At 29.3% G+C, this 19417-nt stretch overlaps 2 protein-coding genes across 8 annotated transcripts in view; one reads left to right on the top strand and one right to left on the bottom strand.

Annotated features, from left to right (window-relative positions):
• The window catches only part of LOC122512039, an 88638-nt gene that overhangs the window by 2442 nt on the left and 66779 nt on the right, over positions 1-19417 (top strand). For 6 of the 7 annotated variants that reach the window (XR_006302588.1, XR_006302585.1, XR_006302586.1 and 3 more), the window contains one exon: positions 12-378. The exons of the other annotated variant lie outside the window; for it this stretch is intronic. The gene's annotated coding sequence lies outside the window, so the exon portion shown is untranslated. Of the gene's footprint in view, positions 1-11; positions 379-19417 lie in introns of those variants that run through there. 7 annotated transcript variants of the gene reach the window in all.
• LOC122512037 (four and a half LIM domains protein 2) overlaps positions 1-19417 on the bottom strand; it is a 279184-nt gene that overhangs the window by 226990 nt on the left and 32777 nt on the right. The gene's annotated exons all lie outside the window — the stretch shown is intronic.

Genomic DNA, 19417 nt, shown 5'->3' with positions numbered 1-19417 from the left:
TTTATTTACAGAAGATTATATTCAAACCTGGAGGTGTTGTAGTTTTTAAAATGTTTAAGGATCCTAGGAAAAATACCCTTAAAAGAATATGCAGCTTAAAAACAATTGATCCGGAGGTTTAGAAAAGAAATAATAAAGATCCCAGGAAAAATAGCTTGAAAAGAATATCCGAATTAAAAACAATTGACCTGAGGGTTTAGAGAAGACACACTAAAGATGATCCGGAAGCTTAAAAAATGACACCTAGAGTTAAAAAAAAGTAGGTGGTATATACCACGTAAGGTTAAAAAAAGTAGATGGGATTAAAAAAAGAAATTTTTTGTAAAAATAAATATGTAAATATGAAGAAAAGTAGGTGTGATTAAAAAAAAAAGTTTCTTTTGTAACAAATAAAAATGTAAATATAACTAAATTTATATTTTGAATTTTGAATTTTAAAAAATTCAAATATAAAATTTTTATAACTATCTGTTTTCCTATGTTTTATAAATAAAATGTATGTAAAGCATGTGTTAATAAATAAAGAATGAAAATTTAAAAATATATAAAACGTGTTTTAATAAATAAATAACAAAAATAATTGAAAAAAAGTAAAAAGGGTTAAAAATATGTTGCAAATGTTAAAAAAGGGTTAAAAAGTGTTAAAAAATATGTTAAAAAGGTTAAAAAAAGGGTTAAAATATTATCTTTCAAAGGTATAACTTGTAGCGCGGCATTTTATTTGCCGCGTACAAATTAATAATTCTTGTTATTAATTGACTTTTAACCTTTTTCTTATACACGTCAAATTGAGAATCGACCATTATTTTCTCCTTCCGAGAAATATTCTCTTATTAATCCACTTTTGTTAAATGCATTGTATCAAACCTGTAAAATAGCGAACAGTCAGATCGCTGGTCAACACAATGATAATTAAACAATAGAAGTTGATACTCGATTTATCATATTATGTCATTGCGAGTTTCGGAATTACCAAACATCGGGATTACTGCCGAGAGATTACTTCGTATTAGTCCGACAAGTAATTTGTTTACTTGTATTTATTACTGGAAATAAATACCGGTCATACGAAGTGACAGAAAGAGGAAGTCCATCGCCGAGGACATCAGCTGTAATAAAAAAAATATTTAATTTTAATCAGCTGCAGCCATCTTGCTAACCGGACGTCGTCGCGCAGTGCCCCTCGCGGAAACTAAACGAACTTTTATGAACTCATCTCGACAGTCGGTAATTTACCTAAATACTGACTGGCGCGCATCGATTACCATCGGAAAATCTATGTAACAAGTGCGCGTGAGACTCACCACGAAGTGGAGATGCGCGTCGACTTCGGCGTCCCCGTCGGCCATTTAATTCATTCTCATTTTGGCGTCGTATATTGACAGGTCGCAGTAGACCGTTTTCTCATAAAAATTAATAAAAATAACGTTAATTGTGCTTTTTTCCTGGTCGAGATGAGCCGTGGGACCATGAGGGGACGTCGGCGTATCTCCGGTGAGTCTCTAAATAATTAAAAGTGTTGTCTCCTGATGAACAATCGATTAAAAATTTAACATTTGTCAATTTTCTTTGTTTCACGACATATCATTTGTGTAACTTTTGAACAGGTCCCGTCTGGACCTGTAATTTATTATTATTATATCAAGATTTAAACATTAACTGGTGATTTCTCTTACCCCGCGCTCTCCTTGAAAAGATTGAGCTAGCATAACATTAATTTAAATATTAGGTTTGAATATTTTTCCATAAAATATCTCTGGCGTTCGGGCAAATAATTTAAACAACAAAGTAACGTGTGTTTTTATTTAGTTTGTTGATTCGGAAGTAAATAAAAATAAAATAATAAAATAAAATAACCTCATTTAGAGTAATAAAATTAATAATAATTCCTCAAATATTAACAACAATAGTAAGACACCCGTTATAAACTATAGATATTACCATTAGAGTTCTACTTTATCTTCTGAATACTTTATTATATCTTCAATATTTTACGTAGAGGACGCCAGTATAACAGTAGAAAAAATATTAGTGGGATAAGTGACAGTGGTGGGAATATAACTTGTGGTAGGGAGGAAGGTACAGTAGGTTTCAAAAATGCCTTCCTAGTATAAACGTGTCGCACTCATATGTTCCCATGGGAACATATGAGTGCGACACGTTCAAACTAAGAAGGCATAATTGAAACCTACTGTACCTCAGGTAGTCCCAGAACAGGGGACCGTCACTCTGTTTCAGGATCTAGCTTCAATAACATCTCCAGCTCCAACACCACCTCCAGCACCAGAATTACAGAATTACAGCTCATAGTAAACCAGCAGTAGAGAATTACCGGTCATTGAACCACTGAATGCAGTAATAGCATTCAACAGACCTAGAGTGATAGCTTATACGAGTAGAGGTTTAACCAGGCATTCGAAAAGGATTCTGTATATTTTAATTACAGATTGCTGTGTGTGTTTGAGAAACAAGGGAAAAGGAGTTCATTTTGATGTAGGTTTCAATAATACTTTCATAATATTAAATATAAACAGCAACCATTTTATACATAAAATTTTCTTTACAGATTCAATATTCGAAACAGATTCAGTGGAAGACGTTTGTGTAAGGGTTTCATCAACTCACTTTTTTATGTAAGTATTTTAAACTATGTATGTATTACATTATCAAGTATTTTAAATTATTAACACGGAATTTATTATTATTATGTTTCAGATTATCATTTATAACAAGGAAGGTTTCTTTACAATAATTTGCAGATCAGCGCCTACAAGGTTCTCTTTCCTTCTCGCATTAACGTCACGGTAGAAGTAGACTTAGCAGTGGACAACATTTTTTTTTGCTTCTTTGTTTCAGCTTCTGCTTCTTTATTTCAGTATATAATTTTTTATTAAGTTATCATGGCTCAGCGAAAATCTAACAATCGTATAGTAGTCAAGCCATACGCAAGAGTAGTCGAAAGAGTAGATGAAAGAGTAGAGGAAAGAGTATTATTATCTCAAGACAGCGTTGATGAAATTTGTGAGGTCTCACAAACTTTCATTGACGTTGTCCATGTTGATTTGAGATCTATTGTATCTAAAGAAGTCAGTGCTCGTTTGAAAATAGCTTCTGAGTGGCATAAAAAGTGTAAGGCACGCTTTGCTTTATTATCAAAGTTCGCTAAACGTTACATAATTCAGGGTCCTATAATAATAAAAGAATTAATAGTTTGCTAAAACAACTTAAATTTTATGAATACCAGTTAGATAATATTATAGAAATTGCACAAACTAACAAACATGGAGCTGGAATAGATAACTCAAATGAAAAAATTAAATGGGTAGTTACTGACAGGGCTTTTAACAATAGACTTCAAGATGGAAGTATTATTAAAATTTCACATTTAGATATCAATGAGTTCTTAGATGATGCTTATTCAGTTTTTAAAGATCAGGTAGAACAAGCATTAAGAGATGGTCCATTAAAAGTATAGTCCTTTAGTCCTCTATGAGTCGAATTACTGGAGCAAAAGCTAAAGACGATATAGAATTATTGTATGAAGTAGAAGCCTTTAATCCTTTTATTACATCTAAAAAAATTGTTCGATCGCCTCATCAACAGACTAAAATTAGTAAACAAAACGAATCAAGTAATTTACACAAATCTTCTTCATTTACTAACTTAGAATTACTAAAAAATAATTCTGACGTACATGACGATACGACCGTACAAAATTTTGCAACTCCTTCTACCTCAACTAATCAAAATTTTTTCCATTCTACTCCTTATAAAATTCCATTAAATTTTTTCGACTCTGGTGAAAATAACAACAATAGTAACAATTTGGAAACCAAAATTATCCAAAAACGGGATATACACATGTCAATTATGTAAAGAAGAGGGCCTCATCGCTTCTGATTGCTCTATTCAGATCTCAAAGGTGTGTGAAATATGCGGTAAAATAAATAACACGAAAGAACAGTGTTACTTGAAGAATAAAAATTCACAAACCGTTTGTCAAATTTGTAATCGTTTTGGTCATGAAGCACGTCTATGCTTCAAAATTCAAAATTGTTCTATTTGTAAACAAACGGGGCATTCAGCAAAATTTTGCCGCCAAAAACAAACTCCTATCTCGTGTCCTATCTCCAATCTCCAATTGAAAGTTTATATAGTTTTTCAGGCTAAGTGTAAGCAAGTTCTACCTGATAATACTACAGTTTTTTATATAAAAACCTTCATTGCTAGTACAAAAGAAATTTTTCCTACAACTCATTTAGATGTTTTGTATAATGAAAATTTAAAACAAGTAACGCTTTGCCTTTGTGAAGATGTTGAAGAAAAAGATTCAAATTGGCTCTTACTTCAAAACCAAACTTCCACACACGAACTATTTTCAATGAAAACTTGGTTGCTGTGGAGCTTAACAAAACTGAAGTGCTTATGAATAAGCCCATCTATATTGGACTTAGCGTTTTGGACATATTTAAAACATTGATGTATGATTTTCATTATAAATATATGAGAAACAAGTATGGTAAAAATTGTAAATTGCTCTACACTGATACTGACAGTCTTATTTATAAAATTAAATGTACAGATATCTACTATGATATTAAGGCAGATATTTGTAAATTTGATACATCTGATTATTCTGCTAATAATATATATGGAATTCCGCAAGCTAACAAAAAAGTCTTAGGACTCATGAAAGATGAGTGTAATGGACGAATAATAACAGAATTTGTTGGCTTACGAAGTAAAATGTATAGTATTCGTGTGGAGGAAGAAGATTTTATGAAAAAAGCAAAAGGTGTCAAGACGGTAGTAGTGAAAAAATCTATTTCTTTCGATGATTACATGTACTGTCTAAAGAACATTAAAATACAAACTAGAGTACAATATTCTATACAATCAAAACTCCACAATGCATATGCACTAAAACAGACAAAAATAGTATTAAGTCCTTATGACGATAAAAGATATTTATTAGAAAACAGTACAGACACTCTTGCTTGGGGACATTATAAAATCAAAAACGATGAAAATGATTGTGATAATAATGATGTTGTGATGTTAGAAGTTTAAATATTTATTGTTTCATATATTCTACGTATTTATATATTAGATATTATATTGATTTATATTATAGTATTATAGTATTAAATATATATATATTGTAAAAGATTGGATGGGTGAAATATGAAGATTATTAATAAACCAAAAATTTGTTACCAATTTTATGTCTACTTTATTTAATAAAACCTTGTACAATTAGCTTACATATTATTCGATATTATATTAACTTAATGTTAAATTAAATTTAAATAGTAATACCGATTTTATAACTCACACAAGTAAAAATAAATTCTTAAACCATTTCTAACTTTTTTTCTATCTTCAAATCAAGTTAAAACCTGTTTGAAAGTTTCTTAAAAAATGTCTTTGTTCTCATATACAGTCAGGTTAAAACCTGTCTAAAGGTTTTTTAGACAATATCTTCATTCTATTAAAGATTCAGGTTGAAACATGCTTTAAGATTTTCAAACAATACTATTGTTATCTTGGAAAAAGTCAAGTTGAAACTTGCTTACAAATTTTTAGACAATACATTTGTCACCCTTCAAAATCAAGTTGTAACCTACTAAGTCACGGTCCGTAGTAAGTATACATTCATTTCAATATAAAAAATATTTAAATAAGAAAAAGTTAACTTTAACTTTTTAAAAAGTTAACCTTAACTTTTCCAAAAGTTAACTTCAATTTGACTGGTATCATAGTGTTCTTAATATAAAGATTGTAGTAAAAAGTATAATCTTTGTATTAAAAGAACACTATGATACCAGTCAAATTAACTTTAACTTTTAGAAAAGTTAACTTTAACGTTTAGAAAAGTTAACTTTAACTTTTAGAAAAGTTAATAAACTAATTCATGTCTGATTTTTTTATCCAACTATTATGTGAATTATCAAAACCTAACCATTTTACAAAGACTTCATCACGACGATTCTTGAGAACTTTTTCTATGAGATATATATCTGGATATTTCACTTTAGAAATTTCTTCTTCGTAGAAACCACCTTCGATGGGTTGATCCTGATAATCTTTCAACTTATATGTTACTGGTTTTGTTGATTTAACTTAAGAGATGGTAAATATTTCAGTTGTCCAGTTTGGTGTATATCCTTTTTTAAAAACATGTTTATTCTTGCTTATTCGAACTCTATCGCCAACTTAGAATTTTGCTCTTTTAGCTAAAATTTTCCTCTGTTTTGAGATGCGTTTCAATGATTCTTTTTCATCTTGTTTCCTGACATCCTTGGGTTTCATGCCAATAGTTCGTTGATTCTGGTTGTTATACTTTGAAATTAGAAATGGTAATATATCTTCCCATTTATAATTTCCTCTTAAATTGAACTGCGGCCACATCATATTTTTAAGTGTTCGGTTAAATTTTTTAATTATTGAAGCCTTTAAATTACTATATGTTGAATACAATTTAATTTTATATGATTTCATTAAATTCTCGAATATTGAATTATAAAATTCTTTGCCTCTATCAGTATGTAAATTTTTAGGTATACCTCTATCTTTGAGTATAGATTTCATAGCAGTAGAAACATCTTTCCCAGATTTATTTTTAACAGGTACTGCCCATGCATACTTGGAAAATATATCTATAACAGTAAGCATATATTTGAATCCTTTGTTAACTTTCGAATATGATATCATTTCAACCAAATCTTCTTGCCATTTTTCATCTACACCACGCATTTGTACTTTACGACGTGAATAATTTCTTCTAGCTCGTCTATGTAAATCTGTAACAACTGTTTACTTTTTGTCATTCATTTTAAGGTATATATGAATACATCAATACTCAACACAATACTGATTCAAAGTTTATATATACACACTTAATATATAATTTTACTTTCACGTAATTCTTTAATAATACTCATAATTTCATTGTTATGACTTGGATTTCCAGCTTCTCGTGATGCTATAAGTAATCGTAATCGATCAACAAGTTCATTTGGATCATCCCAGTAGATGTAGTCTGAATATGATTCTTTTTTCACTAACATAGATTGCGGTAATAAATTCTTTTTCTGTAAAGATTCTCCAGTTTTCTGATAAAGCTTTGCAATAACATTTGTGTATTTAAAACTATTGTTTGTACGAATAGGTTTATTTGGACTATAATTCTTTCTACGTGCATTAGTAGCTTGTAATATTTCTTTATAGTTGGCTAAATCATCTGAACTTATAGAATCTTCATTAGGTTTTTCTCTAAATAAAAGTTCTAGTAATCTATCTGTTTTAGTATATTTTTTCTTTCCACCTAAGTCTATGAGAGAACCATCAAAATTAATTTCTGTATTACCTATCATGAAACCTCTATCTTTAACTTTCCGCACTCCGTAAACCATATCCAAATATTGTTTTCTATTTTTATTCAATAATGTTATGAATTTATTTATTAATTTATCGGAATCTTGTTGTTGTTGTATATTATTCTGCTCATAAGACTCTTGAGCTGTTGAATTATCATTTAACATATCGTTTTGCTCATGTATAACATCTTGATACTCTTGATTTGATAACTCATCAATTATATTTCTACTTTTTATATTTTGTAAATCTTCTACTTCAGATATAGGATCATCAAATGTATAGTTATTATATGCAGGTATATTAAATGGTTCATCATCACTAACAGCAGTTTGAATGTTGTTTCAAAGACTTCTTCTTCTTCCTTTTTTATTTTTGATACATTTTCACTCTTGATTGGATTATAATTTCTATTCACCAATTTCTCCAATGGAGTAACTAATGGTTGAAAAGTTTCTTTCAATATATTTTCTGCAGTCTCTCTACCACTTTTAAGTATACGATGGTTCTTGCGTAGGATCACTTGCTTTTGCTATTTTATGAAGCGTTTCTCGTTCTTTCCGAAACATGTTTATATATTGATGCCTAAAATTATACTAATGAAAGTTGTAAACCAATAAATACTTATAACTGAATAAAGCAATCGAAACCTTTTCTATATTTTCCTTCATTTTAATTTCAGTCTTTGTCTTTAACAACAAACCCATATCTATCAGAATTCCAACATGTTGAGCATAAATCGCGAAATTGATTGTAAGTCATATCTGTATTAACATGATCATTATAAACATGCTTAAGGTTTCTCTCATCTTGTTTAAAAAGTACTAGTAAGTTAATATTATCTCTAACAAGATGTTTGGGAATGTGGGCATATGTCCGACATAGATAAAAAATGTCAACGTTGACATGTCTACCCATACAAAAAAATGCTCTTACATTGTCTTGCTTCTCGCAAGCAATATCATCGAAAATAAATACTGAATTTGGTTTAGCGTCTTTAAGTGAAAACACTTCTTCATGTTCTCTAAATGGAAAGTATTCAATGCCATCAACTTTACTGAGAACTTTTTCTAAAAATTGATATTTTGGTTGTTGTAAAGACTTTGAATATAAATATATATTTTCAAAGCTTAAACCATTCGGATGTATGATTAAAGACAAAAAAGCATTTGTCTTTTCACAATTTGATGGTCCACAAAAAGCTGCACGAATGCTGTTTGAAAATAGACATCCATGACGTTTTACACCATCATCCTTGTTTGGAAGAAGGTTATCAACATTCACTATTAGGAGTTGAACATCTTGTACATTAAGCCGCATCTTGAAATCGACTAATGGTATAGGTATAAATATAGCGTTTATATAGCTGTATCCAATCAGTTAGTTGTGAACCACAGTCGAGTAAGGAATGATTACTCATGATAAAGTGAAAAAGAATAATAAAAAAATTTCTTGTCGTGGTCAAGGTTTTCTCAATACTATAATCAATAAATTACCATTCGAGTTTCATTTTCCAGGTTATCAATATTGTGCACCTGGTACGAAGTTGGCAAAACGTCTTGCACGTGGTGATTCTGGTATAAACCCTTTAGATGCAGCTTGTAAAGATCATGATATAGCTTATTCAAAAGATAAAGACGTGGCTATAAAAATACTTGCTGAGAAAGCGTGGGAACGGGTTGTTTCTAAAGACGCTAAATTAAGTGAAAAAGCAGTTGCATTAGCTGTAACTAATATAATGAAAGCCAAGTCTAAATTTGGGATGGGGATAAAAGTTAATAAGAAATATAAAAAGATTAGGACAAAGAAATCAAAGAAGAGAGGAAGAAGGTTGCTTCTAAAAAACATGTTACTTTAAAGAAGATTGTTAATCCTGCTAAAAAGTTTATGAAATCTAATAGCAACTCTTTAGCTACAATTAGAACTGCTATGATTGGTGCAAGAAAGGCTATAAAACAGTATGGCGGTAAATCTAAGATTCTATCACCTCGAATTCTTCCTATACCCTCAAAAGTTGGTGGTATTTTACCTCTTATTCCAATTTTTGATGGACTGAGTGCTTTAGGGGCACTTAGTGGTGGAATTAGCGGTATAGTGAAAGCTGTAAATGAAGCTAATGTTGCTAAGAAAGAACTTTCAGAAGTTTAACGACATAATCATACCATGGAATCCATTGCTTTAGGAAAAGGTTTATACATGAAACCATATCAACATGGACTTGGCCTTTATATGCAACCTTATAAAGGCAAAGGATTAAATAATAAGAAAAAAATGTCAAAAAACTAATATTGAAGCTACCTCACCGTGCACTAAGTGATTATGATCTTCTAAAATATTCTAAAAGTTTAAAAATACCATATTTTAGAGGAGTCTTTATGAGTGATGAATTACCCATAGAAGGACCATTTCAATATGAATCAGCAATAATAAATCTTGATAATAAAGAAGGTCCTGGAACTCATTGGGTTGCGTATAAAAAGGTAAACAATGAAACCGAATACTTTGACATCTTTGGTAATCTTTCACCACCATTAGATCTTATTGTTTACCTAGGTGTTGGTAGCTGTATAAAATATAATCATAAAAGATATCAAGATTTTGATACGTATATATATGATGTCACTTGTGTCTTAAATTTCTATGTAATCAACTTAATGTGAAGAACAAATTCAGTCTATATAAGACTGTGTAATAATTTGTATATTTCAGTATGAAAGTAGATATCCTCCAGGATATAAGATTATAGAGATTCCAGCAAACGTCATTTACCTTTCAGTCACCGTGAAGACAATACATAATATTCAACTTCGATTAGTGGATCAGAATGGTGATATAGCTAATTTTAGAGGAGAGACAATAACAATTCGTTTACATATAAAATCAGTGTAATGGGAATTATTTACAATCATAAAAAAAGAAAATTTGGTGGTAGCTATAAAAATCAATCAACATGTGCAAAGAAGATCAGTGTAAATATAACTCACAATGTGTTAACACCTCAGAATCAACTATTTCTGAAGCAACTTGGTTTGAAAATCAGACATGAAAAGTAAAGAAAAGAAAGAAGAAGAAGGGAGTTGAAAAATTCTATCTATTTACTTTGTGTCGTTGTTATAAGAAGAAAGATGGAGGAAATTCTTAACATTCCAGTTCCAGTGACATTTGATGAATCCATAGCAAATTATGAGATTCATAGTCATCAACCATATGCAACGTCATCTTTCAACAATAGTGATGAAATTCGAATTGTAGTTTAAAATCAAGATTTCACTATTTTACCGAGTAGTAGTTCCTTAAATATATTTGGACAATTGACGAAGAATGATGGAGTAACTTTAACACATAATCTTAGACTAATCAACAATGCTGTAGCATATTTATTTGATGAAATTCGTTATGAATTAAATGGAATTGAGATTGATCGATGCAAATATGTCGGTCATACTTCAACCATTAAAAATTTTGTTTGATTATCACCTTCTCAACTTATCTGTGCTGGAAATGGAGGTGTTTTTGAATATTCTGCTTTGGATTTAAAAATGACTTTAGAAAATGGTTATTTTAACGTGACAATACCACTAAGTATGCTTTTCGGTTTTGCTGAAGATTATAAGAAAATTGTTATGAATGCTAAACAAGAACTCATTTTGATAAGATCGCGAAGTGATTTAAATGCTGTTATTTCAACAGGAAATCTTAACAATAATGAAGAATTTAAAATTACAATTGGCTGTTTCTATTTCAATTCATGCAGGCCGAATAGTTTGAAAATTCTAAATCAAGTTAAATATTATTTTTCTTGTTTTTTAGGACAAATAAAGAGATACGTATTTTTTGGTTTGGCGAAAAAAAAATTTTTCGCAGAGTTATGAGTATTTGAAAATTTTAAGGCACATAGTGATTTTAGAGCTAAACAGCTTAAAAAATTATTTTTAAATCTTTCTAGTTTTTACAAAAATCAATATTTTTCAATTCCGTTTCTTGATTTTAGTAGTGTTTTTGATACTCTTTCTTTACAAACTTGAAAATTTGAAAAATTTTGAAAATTAACAAAATGGCGGCCATTTTTTAAAAAATAAAAAATAATGTTTTGGAGAAAATTGAGATCTTATATTTTTTGAAAAACGGCCGCCATTTTGTTAATTTTTGAAATTTGCAATTTTGAAGAGAAAAAGTATCAAAAGCACTATTAAAAAAGATGAACACCCTTGTATACATGAAAAATATATATGTCGACACATTACTCAAAATAATGAGTTTTTTTATTTTCTAAAAAAAAATTATAGCGACTTTTAAAAAGTTTTATCGAACATGAGACCTTTTGGAAAAAGTTTCTTTTTTCATCTAGAAACCATACAAAAATTTGCAGAAAATTAAAAAATGATGTTTTTGAGAAAATTGACTTTTTTGATTTTTTAAAAAATGGCCGCCATTTTGTTAATTTTTAAAAATTTTCAAATTTTCAAATTTGTAAAGAAAGAGTATCAAAAACACTACTAAAATCAAGAAACAGAATTGAAAAATATTGACTTTTGTAAAAACTAGAAAGATTTAAAAATAATTTTTCAGCTGTTTAGCTCTAAAATCACTATGTGCCTTAAAATTTTTAAATACTCATAACTCTGCGAAAAAATTTTTTTTCGCCAAACCAAAAAATACGTATCTCTTTATTTGTCCTAAAAAACAAGAAAAATCATATTAAACTTGATTTAGAATTTTCAACCTATTCGCCCTGCATGAATTGAAATAGAAACAGCCGATTAATAAAATTGAATGGTTAGTACCATATATTTTACCATCTGATAGCAATAAAATAAAATTATTAAAATTTATTGAAAAGGATCCATTAATTTCTATGAGTTTTCAATCGTGGGAAATGTATAAGTATCCTTTACTTCCAGCTAGAAAAAGAGTTATGTGGCAACTTAAATCTTCATCTCAATTAGAGAAACCACGTTATGTAATTGTTGGATTTCAAACTGGAAGAAAGAATCAACTCAAAGAAACATCCTGTTACTTTGATCATTGTAATATTACGATTGTAAAACTCTTTTTGAACTCACAATCTTACCCTTAGAGAAATTTAAATATAAATTTTGATCAAAATCAGTAATCTATATTATATGAAATGTATGCTAATTTTCAATCTTCTTATTATGGAAAAGATGCTGAACCTACTTTAGCGATTGATATTTTTAAATCAAATGCACCTTTAATTGTTATTGATTGTTCAAAACAAAATGAGATTTTGAAGCAGTCTGCAGTCGATGTACGTTTAGAATTTTAAGCCAGAGAAAATATACCTGATGATACAACTGCATATTGTATCGTTATACATGATCGTATAGTTCAGTATAAACCAATCAGTTGGATTACTAAAAAGTTATAAGGAGTGGAGAGGGAAACAAAGTGGTGGGGGGTGAAGTGGAGAGGTATATAAGACACATCCCTGAAGTAGAAACACATTTCTATTCAAAAATGGAGTTCATAGTAGACGTTCAATGTTTTAAAATACCCTGCAATGAGTTTATTTTCAAAGAGTTAGCTATAGTTCCTCTGGAGGCAGATGCTCAACCAAGAGTTTACCTTTTTGAACCACTTTGTGCTTGGAATTCACTACCTGGATGTTATTAAAGTGAAAACCTGTGGTTAACACATAACTATCATTCAATCCCTTGGATGGTTGGAGATGTGTGTTATGATGAAGTGCGAACCATTTTACAAGATGCATTACGAGGAGCAAAAACTATCTATGTTAAATGTTGTGAAAAAAACAGTGGTTAGAAAAGTATATAATGAATGTATACAATTTAGAAGAAATTGACTGTTCAGCGTTTAAGAATATTAAAACTGAATTTTTACCACCCACATGTACACATCATATTACACAAACTGAAAATTGTGCAGTAAACAATATATTTAAGCTTCGAAATTGTTTTTTGAATGTAACAAGTGAACTGAGAAACTTCTCAAATGGTATCGATGAAGTGGATGATGTGAATACTAATTTGAAATCATTTTATGAAAATTATGAACAACTATTGTAATAAGTTTGAATTTCTACATATATATATATATAAATAAATGAATTTTATAATTTTAAAAAAAATGTTGTCTTTCTTTCTTGATATACCTACTCCTTTAATATTATATACTTGAATTTTTTTTCCTTTAACTTTAATAAAAATTTACTTATACAATGTTATACAAAATTCTATTAATTTAAAAATTGTTTAAAATGTGAAGGTAGAATAATAAAAGAAGCAATTTAAAAGTAATTTTTTTATTATTATAAGCATTTAAATATTTACATATTTTTTACAGTATAATATTATAATATTTATTCTTATTCAAATTCAATAACATTAAATTTTCCACCAATATATTTTAATCGCAACTTCTCCGACTGTATGGCTTCTTCCATCATTGTGAAGGAGGTAGGGTCAGCTTCAAATAGTTTTGCGAACCTTGCCGACAGAAAAGTGGTAAATGTAGCATCCAGGTCTACTACAATCCTAGAACCATATTTGGTCTGCACCTTGTTTATTTTAGTTACGTTGTATAACTCATTCACAGTGAACTCAGAAAGCGGCTTCGTTGGCAGAAATCTATCTATGCGACCAGTGGCGTTAACTTTTTGGAAGTCCATTGTTTTAATATCTGTAAGAAAAGAAAGAAGATGGATTTTTAATATTAAATTTAAAAAAACTAATTTTGAATACAAAATGTTTCAATCAAGGAAGTGAAATTTACGTACCAAATGAGTAGATGATGATGTAGTTGTTAAAGCTGCTAGTACTGCTTATGTTGCTGATACTGCTAAAGCTGCTGCTGCTGGAAATTTTAACAGAAGTGTCGAATCGTTGATTCCAACCTACATTATATCCCTTAAACCCCACTCTTCTTCAACTCCCACTCTTTTACCCCCACTTTAACGACTGCGCACGCAACTACCTCAAAAGAAGAGTCATTTAGAAGACAGGTTCAAACTCGCATGAAAATGACGTCACTAAAAGGTTCATTAAGGAATGTCTTTGTTATTATCTACAGGCAAGTTAAAACCTGTCTGAAGGTTTCTTAGACAATGTCTTTATTCTATTCCAGATGAAGGTTGAAATATCTATTTTTATGATAGGGTTCACAGGTAGCTGCAAAATTTACAGGCATGTTAAAACCTGTCTGAGGGTTTCTTAGACAATGTCTTTATTCTATTCAAGATGCAGGTTGAAACATGCTTAAAGATATTCAAAAAATATTATTGTTATCTTAGAAAAAGACAAGTTGAAACTTGCTTACATATTTTTGAACAATACATTCATCCCCATGGTGCTGTAGTACCAGTGAAGTATGCTGCAAGAGTCAGGTAGACAGGTCTGACGCATAAAACTTTCACTCACTCAACGCGGTAACCGTACGCGCACTTTTGCTGCGCACTGGGCCTTACCACACCACCCACCACCACCCACTCTCACTACCCACAACGCCTGCGCGGTATCTCGCGAACGCTTAATCCCTCGCGCTTCTCTATACGATTTTTGAAATTTCTGGTTTATACTAAGTGGGTGGTGGTGGGTGGTAATATTGGAAATATATATAAAGGGAAAAAAGTGGGTGGGAAAGGGGGGTCAACTAAGAGCAATGTATGTTACATAGGTGAGTGGGTGGTGGGAGGGGGTGGTATTTGCATATTCTACGTCCAAAAGGGTGGATAGTGGGTGGAATTTGCATAAACTAAAAGGGTTAACAATGAAAGTTAAATAGTAAACAATAGAAAACGTATGCAAATTAAAAGGGTTAACTAATTTAAATATATGCAAATCAGGTACCCTACCAACGCTCAGTAACTTTGCCATATATTTAAATATATGCAAATTAAAAGGGTTAACTAATTTGAATATATGCAAATCAAGTACTCTACTAACGTCAATTTAAAGGGTTAACTGATTTAAATATATGCAAATCAACTACTCCACTAATGTCAATTAAAAGGGTTAACTAATTTAAATATATGCAAATTAGATACCCCACTAACGTCAATTAAAAGGGTTAACTAATTTAAATATATGCAAATCAGGTACCTCACCAACGGCCGGTAAATTACCCACATATACCCCACCAACGGTCGGTAAATTACCAACATATACCCCACCAACGGTCGGTAACTTACCCTCGCGGTCGGTAAGTAGGAATCTACATTACCGATTTTATCTAGAACCGACCTAGCTATACTACTCATTAACGTGGATGCACAGTTCTCAAGGTACAGTTCGTAACAAAAACGAATAATTAAAACACGAAATCAAGGGGTGCGACCGTCTGTACCAAAAACATAAGTCCGAATGCTCATTGTGCCGAATACATAATTTAGAAATGACTACATACGCGAATACTCAATAAACTAAATTATATATTGAATGAAATTCAAAAGTCGGGAATAATCATATGATATATTCTGCATAATGAAAAATATTAGTTTACACTAATTCTTTTTCTCAAAAATTTAAAATTATTCTAATACTTATGTTTGAAATTTTCACTTTACCTACATTTTATTAATTTGAATTCTAATTTAGTAGAATATTTAATTGTCCGATTTTTAATTTGGCAGAATGTCAATGCGATCGATTTTATATTTGCAAAGAAATTCAATTTGACCGAATGTCAATTTATAAGAAACACTTTTTCGTAGAATCTTAATTTATCAGAATTGTAATTTTATAGAATATTAATATTGCCAAATCTAATTTTGGTAGAAATCTTCTTTATAACAATGATCTTATGTTCGAATCCTCAAAGTTCCTAATTTCATTTTTTCCTAAAATGGATGTAACGCAAATATTTGGAGCGAATTTTAAAATTGACCAATCAGAAATCAAAATTTTAAAATTCGTGCCAAATATTTACGTTACATCCATTTTAGGAAAAAATGAAATTAGGAACTTTGAGGATTCTAACATGAGATCATTGTTATAAAGAAGATTTCTACCAAAATTAGATTTGGCAATATTAATATTCTATAAAATTACAATTCTGATAAATTAAGATTCTAGGAAAAAGTGTTTCTTATAAATTGACATTCGGTCAAATTGAATTTCTTGCAAATATAAAATCGATCGCATTGACATTCTGCCGAATTATAAATCGGACAATTAAATGTTCTACTAAATTAGAATTCAAATTAATTAAATGTAGGTAAAGTGGAAATTCCAAACATAAGTATTAGAATAATTTTAAATTTTTGAGAAAAAGAATTAATGTAAACTAATATTTTTCATTATGCAGAATATGGCGGTTTTCACGTCAAATGTCCATCCAAAAAAAAGTGTTGATGAATCAATCCCTAAATTTTTTTATGAGTTGTCCTATAAGTAAGTAATTTATCAGCCAAATATTTTTGAATTTTATAAAAAATTATGAGAAGTGGAGTGGGTAGAAGTTTTGATGTGACACGCACTACTTCGTTTATTTATTGTATTTAAACGAAACGATGAAAAATAATTTTCGAATATGGTATCTTTAGGTTTTTTCATAAGCTTTCGATTGCCGTAGTCCATTTTAGAAAATTTTTTGATTTTGACCAAAATTTTTAAAAATTAAGGATAAAATTTTATTTTTTTCATCTTCGTGCTCGTTTTTCTTTTTTTCTTTTATTTTTATTGGAAAGCTGAGGTTTTTTCCCAAAAAACTGTTAATTTTTAGAAAACCATTTTTTTTGTTTTCGAGAAATTAAATATTGAATACAGCGCGTCACGTTAGCGCGCGGACGCTCCGCGCTGCGCCGCTGTACTGTACGGTGCATAACGAACTTCAGATTACTAGCGATGGGTGTGTAAAGATTATAAAAGTTATAAAAGGTTGTTTGAACTTCTCTCTGCATTTTACAGGGTTGAGACTGCCATTAAAATAGTATAATGCCTTCATTATTATTCTTTTTTTTTATTTTTTTATTTTTTTATTTTGCATTTTGTTTGTATCCCTGCTTTGCAATATTTATTATTGCAGTTTTCTAATTTTTGTTTTTTATTTGGCGTAGGAAAATCATAAACTGAATTACTGACTGTTTCTGATTTTTCACAAAAAGGGTAAGAATTCCTGAATTGGGCCCCTATTTTTCATTGGGTCGGTGAATTTTTCTCATTCTTATATGTTTCGATAGCGTGTCATGGTATAATAAAAACCTGTAAATAGTTTTCCGAAAATCGACTATTTGTCAAAGTTATGCAAGGTCAGAATTATTTGTAGCGTTTTAGTAAATAGCTAAATACTCGCAATCGGATCAACCGATTTTAATAAAAATTAAAGGAGAGATTACCTGAGGAATTGTACTTTAGATAAATGATGAAAATTTTAATTAAAAAATATAATTTGTTTAAATAAATTAACTTTTTAATTTTAAGGGTTAAAAAAATTTGTTCTCCATCTTTTTTTTATTTCTTTTTAATAATCAAATAGACAATATTTTTAAGATTTTATTTGCACAATAAAAAAGTAGGATTCTTTATCACTTTAGAAAATATAATATTTTTAGTTACAAAAATTTTTGAAAAGTTAAAGAGATTTGAAGCAAAACAAATGAATTCGTGTTGATTTCATGCTTTTACGTATTATATGTATGATTGTTAATAGGGTGATGGAACCATTTGTCGAGGAAATAGTGAGGTTCAACATTTACACATTTTTTAATCACAATCAAAACCATCCATGTAAATTAAAAAATATAATTTAAGTAAGAGGAGTATCTAAGCTAGTATACTTGATAAAATTTCGTTAAAAAAATAAATTATATATTAAATAATTAATATAAAAGAAATTGTTTGTAAAATACCATTTGTCGAGGCTCAGATACCAATTGCTCGATTTCTTGACCCAGTTGTCGTTTTTTTTGTCACATAATAGAAATTTAAAAAAAAACTGTATATATAACAAATTTAATTACTCTAAATATAATTTTACAAAATTTCCATGAATTTAATTCTTCAATACAAATTTTTTTATCCAAATTCAAGTATTTAGAAAATTAAATTAATTAATAGATGTTTACAAAAACCTAACCATATATTAACCTACGAAAATGACAGATAATATTTATGCTTACGTTTTTAATTGACAATCGAAAAATGGTGTCAAATAATAAAATATGCCAAACCCATTTCTCGAGTCAACAAATCGACAATTGGAGAGCAATCAAAATTCAGTACCAGTTACCGAGTATTAATTTTATTTAAACTAATAAATAGTCATATAAAGTAATTATCAACAGTTAGATACTCTTTGTTTTCTTCAGAATTTAATGGTATTAAAAAAGTTTTTTAAATATTAAAAAATAAACTGTACTTAGAAGTTAAATAACACAAGTCACATTACGAATGAAAATAGCAAATGGTGTCATTCCTCTGATTTCGTGAGTAATGCATATAAAATTATTTTTTTTAAGAAAAACAATTTAACATTACAAAATAAAACATTTTTTTATGAATAACTATATTAATTGGGAATATTGTTATATTATTTTATTTTACGTATTTAATATAATTTACTATTTATAGACATAAATAGTCACCAAGACTCGAAAACTGGTGTCGACTCGACAACTGGTTCCTTCACCCTATGTAATTTTTTTGGTTAATGTTGTCGAGTTTAGTTTATTCATTCGTTTTGCTTCAAATCTCTTTAACTTTTCAAAACATTTTGTAAAATATTATATTTTCTAAAGTAATAGAAAATTCTACTTTTTTATTGTTCAAATAAAATCATAAAAGTATTCTCTATTTGATTATTAAAAAAAATCAAAAAAAAGATGGAGAACAAATTTTTTTAACCCCAAAAATTAAAAAGTTAATTTATTTAAACAAATTATATTTTTTAATTCGAATTTTGATCATTTATCTAAAGTACATTTCTTTAGTTAATTTCTCCTCCAATTTTTATTAAAATCGGTTCACCCAATCGCGAGTAACTTAGCTATTTACTAAAACGCTACAAATAATTTTGACCTTGAATAACTATTTACAGGTTTTTATTATACCATCATACGCTATCG

Source organism: Leptopilina heterotoma, unplaced genomic scaffold (genome assembly GCF_015476425.1).
Source record: "Leptopilina heterotoma isolate Lh14 unplaced genomic scaffold, ASM1547642v1 Lhet_92, whole genome shotgun sequence".
NCBI classification, from domain to species: Eukaryota; Metazoa; Arthropoda; class Insecta; order Hymenoptera; family Figitidae; genus Leptopilina; species Leptopilina heterotoma.
This window is presented reverse-complemented; position numbering and strand designations above follow the sequence as displayed.